Source organism: Neopelma chrysocephalum, unplaced genomic scaffold (assembly GCF_003984885.1).
Source record: "Neopelma chrysocephalum unplaced genomic scaffold, ASM398488v2 Primary Assembly neopelma1_24, whole genome shotgun sequence".
Taxonomy (NCBI): Eukaryota; Metazoa; Chordata; class Aves; order Passeriformes; family Pipridae; genus Neopelma; species Neopelma chrysocephalum.
This window is the reverse complement of record NW_020897693.1, coordinates 15094588-15100638: the sequence shown is the minus strand read 5'-3', so window position 1 is coordinate 15100638 and position 6051 is coordinate 15094588. Positions and strand designations below refer to the sequence as shown.

General features: G+C 44.8%; 1 long non-coding RNA gene across 1 annotated transcript; it reads right to left on the bottom strand.

The window, feature by feature from the left end:
- Positions 1-725: 725 nt before the first annotated feature.
- On the bottom strand, positions 726-5061 carry LOC113963286. Its single transcript, XR_003532710.1, has 2 exons — positions 4767-5061; positions 726-3855 (listed from the first exon to the last, which is right to left on the bottom strand). It is a non-coding gene; the product is annotated as an uncharacterized LOC113963286 (long non-coding RNA).
- Positions 5062-6051: the final 990 nt, after the last annotated feature.

Genomic DNA, 6051 nt, shown 5'->3' with positions numbered 1-6051 from the left:
TGGGTGCACTTACAGAAGGCAGACCCAATTTTTCCATTAAAGATCCACCTAGAAATAACGGGGAAAGCCCAGGCAGGGAAAACAAGCATGGCGATAGTCAGCAAACAAAACTCCTCTACATTCATGATAAACTAATTAGTCTGGAGGCAGCAACCAGAAACTTCCCAGCTCGCTGCAGCAGAGTGAGTCATCCTATACTCTTCCCACTGCAAAGTTCAAAGACTGTCCCACTCAACAGCCAAACATACCTGTGAAACAAAGTGAAACAGAATTGATGGGAGCTGGTAGGTAAGGGCTGCCATTTATTTTTTGCTGAAAACATTACACAGTCCAGCTAAAGGAGCTGTATTTCATTGTAAAAGTGTAACTGCCCTACTGGTGTTGGGAGGATGACACAAAATGGTTAAGTCAGGTTTATTAGCATTTGTCAGGCAACAAATGCACATGTCACAAGACCCTGACAGTGTGCTGATGGAAGTCAAAAATAGCCACAAGGATGGTCTAGTCAGACTTCAGACTTGAGATAATTAGAAATGTGTGCTACCTGTTCGTCTCCAGCCAAGTTTCCTCTCCTCTCACAAGGCCAGTGAAATCAAATAGGAAGAAAAAGATTGGCTGATATTCCTTGAAGGCTTGTTTGCATCTACATGTAGATATGTCTGATGGGTTCTGTTACTACCAGTCTTCACCCTTTTAAATAATAAAGAAACAATAACTTAGCAGCATTGTGAAAATTCCTATATCATCCTGAAATGTTTATTGTGACTGTCAAAACACATGACACGTATTTGGCACATCATAAAACATATAATTGGGTCTCAGGTCAGGAGAGAGAAAAATGGATGTGTACCATTGTATTCTTGAGGAAATGCAACATGTTTCCACAGCATAGCAAAAAATTTATCATTGTTATGTTGATTTGGGGCCAGGATTATGGATCCAAAATTGCACCAAGTATCACATACTCAACAGACTTTCTTCATAGTACTGCTCATAAACCCCTTCCGATCTGCATTTCAGATGCCTAGTTTTGAATACAAAGGTGCCAATAGATTAAAACCAGATCAAGTAGTCTTCAAAATCACTCTGACAAATGAGGACAGCAATACACACAAAAGTAGCAATATTTTCCTAAATTTCTCCTATGGCAACCTCTGTCAAAACCCAAAATCTCTCATGTTACCTTCTCCCCTTCTGTTAGCTCTTTCTGCCTTGCCTGTCACCCCCTTCCCCAGGGAAGTCAGGCAGTAACCCCACACACATTATTCCTAAGATATGTTAAAATTGATGTAGAACTGGTGAAAAATGACAGTTCCGGAGACCCAGACAGACCACTGAGATAGAACAGTAGGGCAAGATCCTGAGGTACTGCCGGGTATCAGAATTCTTTCAGAGAAAAGGAGAATTTAATCTTCACAGTCTATTCCAGGTTTGCTTCCCTGGGAATGCCAATTAGTGTTCAATATGGCATTTTCTAAAATATAACTTTGAAGAGTTTATGAACTTGGTAAAGATCATAAACCCACCAGAGACCACCGAGTGGCCATGAGATGACTGTCAGTGATGAATTTTGAACACAATTAACCAGGTTCATGTTCTGAGCAGTGACTCAGAAATGAGTGCCTCTCTAACCTTTTTGCCAACCTTTCTTCTTGTTTCCTAATGATTGCTAAATTGAATCTGAAAACATCCACACTGATGACAAGAACAAGAGCTCTGATTCCAGGGATCAAGAGTTGATGACAGGGGAATTGCTGGTTTTAGCAAAGCACTGATTCCTGGGCTCTGCTCCATCAGATGAATGTTTCCTTATTATGTCCCCAAAATCCCCTGGGCAGGGTAACATGCAGTAGAAGCACACTCAGTTATTTTTCAGAGACTTTCCCCTCCAGGCTGTCAAAGATCTGAAGGAGCTGGCGACCAGCCCACACTTATTCTGATAAATGCTGTTTGCCACTAAAAATGGATTAAAATAGCCTCTGAAAGCTCATCTGAAGGGGAACAAGCAGTCTTCTTCAGAGACGCCATTAGTAGGAAGATGTGGAGAGGGCTATTCTTAGGACTGCTTATTTTTGGCTTTCACCCCACTTTGTCATATACCCTGACCAAAGCAGAATAAGGAAATTATAATTAGCACTTGGGGCACTGTTGATGGGAGCAGCAAACAGGCCCTGGCGAAAATTCAAACCCTAGGTTCCTCTGATTCTTCACCCATTCCCCTCCCCATGATGTGGAACTGGGGAATCTGGGCTTTGGCCACCATGTCCATCAGATGGCATGGATTTTCTGTTCACCACAAAGTGACAATACATCAGGAGCTAGGCACTGGCCATCTTTTTTACCTGCCTGATCCTGCTTAGTCTTTCCCTTCACAGATAGTTGGAAGTGAGATAAATGCCAGAGTTTTAAGGGTTAACAGAAGGACAGTGCCAATTTCCCACTATGATTTTTAATCACTAAATAGCCATGTTCAATTAAATGCTCTAACTGGGAAGAAGAGATGAGCTGAGGCTGTGAGGAGACAGGTGCATAGTGAAAAAAAAGGGGGGCCTTAAAAGACAAGCTGGGTGGCAGAGGTAGGTCAGGATTTCCAAAAGTTCATTCTGCTGCTGTAAGACAGCAGCTGACAGCAGCAGCAGGAGCTTTGCAAAGCATTGCACTGGGAGCAGAGTGAGTCTCTTGGCCCTATATCCACCCCAAATGCAGGAGCATTTGCTGTTGCTGAAGTTAGCCGTCACAGCTCAGCTCTCCAAATTAATGCTTCTCAGATGGGACAACCCAACCAGATCCCAGATAGGACTAAATAGAGGAAGATGGGGATCTGTCTTCATCTGATGAGCTGGTCGGTCTGTATCCCCATCTCCTCACCACCATGAATCCCCCACAGCCAGCAGACCAGGTGCCCATTACAATCTCAACAAACTACTTCTTACTTCTTCCCAACCTCCTAGGGGTCAGTGTATCTTGTCAGACATCACAGCATCACCACACAGAGCAATATATTTGGGCTTCACAGTGAGGTGGGTTACAGTCTGTTTCTTAGAATAATCTCAGGGTTTTATAATAAAAAGTTCCCTACTGCAGCCAGGACCTGGGACACCAGGGATGCTCTTAATCACTCACATCCTGTTCTTGTGGCACCTCAAAGTTGTTGCAGGTTTTGTCCTCCATTCTATAGTTCTGAAGTTAGTTTGCAATTAAAGCACTGTGGGCAGGGAGTGGTCCGTGATCTGTGGTGGGAGGGATGCAGGAGGCAGGCAGGAAATTCTCATTGTACCCTTCCAAATTTTGGAGTACCCCACTTAATGGCAAGTCTTTCTTAATGTACACTATGACTCGAGAGCTTTTCTGTCTTTCCCAGCTTTCTACAGCCTCCAGACTTTTCCTTGGCTACAGGAGATTGTAGCAACCCTACACTACCAGTCTTTTCTTCTCCTAATTTATATTCTGATAATTAGCAAGCCATGAACAAGAAATTCCATTATAGCTGATACTGATACTCAATGCAAGGTGGCAAGCTTACTACTGCTTAATATCAACAGTCTTCTGCATCCAGGTAAATATAATTTTGCATTGGAAGATTTCTACTTTACATATTTTTTAGTTAATTACAAATAAGGAATTAACAAATTAATCCTATGTATGTAATGAATCATAAATTAATGTACAATATTTTCCCTTGAAAGCATCATGGATGCTTGTAAGAAATTAGCTGTCCATTTCACGCATCTTCATAATCTTCGCCTTCCTCCTAGATTTGCAGCTTGTGGATTTTTGCACTGGAGTTCTACTAGATTTATTGACTGATCTAGTAGGATACTTCCAGTCTTCCTGCTTAGACATCCACATTAACCCCTGTATAAAGATTAAGAAAGGCAAGATACAATTAGTTCTCTGTTGCCTTTCAGTTAACTGGTATAAAGTTACAAAGAGCCATGGCTCATTAAATAGAAAGGGTTGTTTCAAAACCTCCTTGACTCCCTCTGATACGAAACTGCTAGAAAGCTATGATTATTTTTTAATAGTTGATGCATTTCCCCTCTCTTCTGCCAGTCTACCGAGAATACCGGAAATCCCATTTTCAAGCTGTTTTTTTCCATAGACAGGAAGTGTGGAAAGTGTTATAAAAGCAAAAGAACAGATTTTTGTCAGACCAGAGGCTTCCAGGAGCCAAGATAGTAAGAAAAAAATCCTGAAATAGCATAAGATTTACAGTCAAATTGCCAGAGGTGGGACTCAGAGTTGGGTTATGGTGACACGAGTTACCGTGAGTAACCAGCTACGCGCACCGGACGAGCCAGGACTATTGCCAGGCAAATGAAATTAAGTTCAGCCTGTGATGAAAGAGAGTAAGACGATCAGCTCCTCCTGGGCTGCAGCACGTACGCGCAGACAGCTGGCCCAGCCCAGCAGTTGCACTGTGACTTGCGATGGTATGGCAAAGCAAGGGAGCGTGGGAGCCCTTTGCAACCCAGAGCCCTTCAAAGCAAACTGTCCCTTAGGGACGTCTTTGTCACCGGGGGCCAGAAAAAGTGACACAAGCAGGAGAGATTACCACATGGCACTCTGCTCCACCTTCCTAGAGCAGGCTGGGTATGCACCTCAGGGAGCCAGAGGAAGGGGACCATAGCACCAGGCAGAGCATGTGGCGGCAGAAAAGAGCTGTCACTGCAAGAGGAGTAGTCACCACCCCCAGGGTTCACTCTCTCTGCCCTCTCACACGTCACCTTCATCCACTTCCCATGACACCTGCAGCCAAGCCCTACCTTTTATGCTTGTCTGTTTCCCTTTATGGAAATATTCCCTTCCTCCACAGCTTTAGGTCAGCTACCTCCTGTCCCCATGTAGCCAGGTTAAATAGCAGCAGTAACACACCAACAGCACTGCAAACACCTCCGAAAGCGGTCTGGCTTCAGGAAGATGGAAAGCTAATTACTCAAAATCACCCAGGTCCACAGCCCAGAAGCAGCATTTTGTTCATTGTTACCATGATGGCTCTCAGAAAATGTTTGAAGCGTGACAGGAACCATCACACTGTAGCACCAATCGCATCACATACTGGCACAAGATAAATGAGCTGCTCTTGCCCTGTACTCCCCAACCCTACCAGCTATAAGAGGGAGCAAAACTCAGCCCTAGAGAGAAGAAATCTCTACGTATCCGGTACCGCAGGAGAGGCTTATGGTGGTGTGACAAGTGTCCCACTCTGTCCAGCTCTTCTGGACATTCCCTGCCTGTGCCTGCAGCTGGCTCTGGAACATTTGAGCTTCTGGGCTTTCATTTTACAGAGTGGTTGACTCTGTATGCTAAAAATTGTCCTGGAGATTTCCTCACCCGAAATGTCAAAGGGATGTTTTAGCACAGGTGCCCACCCCATTTTGTGCTCATCAGGCAGGGCCTGATATTGGGAGACATCCTATAGCAAAGTTTTCTGCCCTGTTGCCCCACTTTGGTCCCAGAGCTGACAGACCTCACTGACCTCACAGGGCTTTTGGTAGCAGGGAGACAGGACTATAAATCGGTGGCAAGAAATACACAGCAAGGAATGTATTTTGAGATAGACTAAAAATAGAGCTCTGACCCTGCTTGTTCATATATAGCAAGATCTATATGTGCACTTGCTGACAGTAAGTCAGTGTAGGGGCAAAGACATTGTGATGCACACACCAATTTTGCTGAAAGAGCAAAAGTGCTGGGTACAGCTGCCTGGCGGCCGCAAAACAATGGCTCCCGAGGGCAGAGGGGCACCAAGCAGAGCTGCCCCATGGGCAGAGGCAGCAGGTCCTGGTTTGAAACAGCCCTAAAAGTACCTTCTTCTCCAGGATATCAAATGGGACCACATTAAGGTGCATGATGGGACAAATCCACAAGGTGGGGAATGACACCAGCTCAGAGCTGCAGCTGGAGGGTGCTCTCCAGCACAGGACTTCTATAGCATCCTCAGGGGCCCCTTGGGAGCAGCTGCAGAGTGGGAAAGAAGGCATGGTGCTGTAATGTAGAAGGTGTAGGCCTTGTAGTAGGGGTGCAAAGTCCAAGTGCAAGACTGCTGGC